Here is a 1152-nt window from a genome sequence, read left to right as displayed (position 1 = left end):
AACCCCAATACTCAACTTTATTATGATGCGTCCGAAAAGGGGGTATGAGGTTGAGCAAAAGCGGGGGGGTACTCCCCCCGCTCAGCCACAACGGCCGCGGCATGAGACAGCAGGGATTTCAACCGGGTATGGGACGGGGGAGGGTTAGGGGGTGAGCGGATCTGGTGGCATACATGCACATACATCAGCATACAGACAGGCGATAATGTCGGAGGGGGTGGGGGTGTGGGAAGGGGGGGAGGGAGAGAATCCACGCGGGATCCACACGCCTGCTGACCTCTACCCGGCCACGCCATGCCACGCAGAGCAGTGGACCCCGGCAGCAACGCCATCTGTCAAAACAAGCTCAATGCGGCACGCGCGAACCGCACCCCGCGCAAACGCCCGAAATTAAACTAGACTAATCTGGCGAAAGAGGAAGGAAGGGGGAGAGGGGAAAAGGGGAAAGTACGCATAGGTCGCAACGGAAGTCTGAGCGGAAGTGTGATTGCCGCACACTTGTTTAGGTGTGTGAACGTCATTCGTCCACATGGAGTCATGCAAGTGTGTGAATTTCAAAGGAAAACTTTCACCTTTACTCTCGTAAGTGTGAGAAAGGGCATTCACACGCCTAAAAGTGTGTGACATTCAAACACTTGGCGTTTCCAGAGCAGCAGCAACTGCGAGTCGCCACTCGTGATAAGGGTCAACAGTTCGAAATATCCCGAAAATTTTCAGGAAAACCTTTAAGGTCCTGGAAATTTTCCATTTTATTACCTGAAATTTTCCGTTTTTCCTGGGATTTTCCGGAAACTTTCCAGGTACTCCGACCGTAAAAGGGACCGCGCTAGACGCCGTCCAGTAAAGAAGCCGGCGCCGCGGGGGGGCCTCGCGCGCAGATGGACGCGTAGAGTGGGCGGCGGCGGCGACCGAGCCTTTCCATTCATATTCGGATTCCCGACACGGGCCAATAAGCCGATCATGACGACCAAAAAGCATATCGCGCGTCGCCGTCCGATTCAGATTCACTTTCCGCCCCGGCTTTGGACCCGTCAATGAATACCATATATATGGTAATGCTGTTGCATTATACCGCCTCGCACCGATATTCAAACGTTATTGAACGGACGGGCTGAGTGAGCAGGGCGCGCTTGTCGGCGGGGCGGGGCGAGG

This window comes from Frankliniella occidentalis, unplaced genomic scaffold (assembly GCF_000697945.3).
Source record: "Frankliniella occidentalis isolate FOCC.00 unplaced genomic scaffold, Focc_3.1 Scaffold73, whole genome shotgun sequence".
Taxonomy (NCBI): Eukaryota; Metazoa; Arthropoda; class Insecta; order Thysanoptera; family Thripidae; genus Frankliniella; species Frankliniella occidentalis.
The sequence above is the reverse complement of the archived record's forward strand: the minus strand, read 5'-3'. Positions refer to the sequence as shown.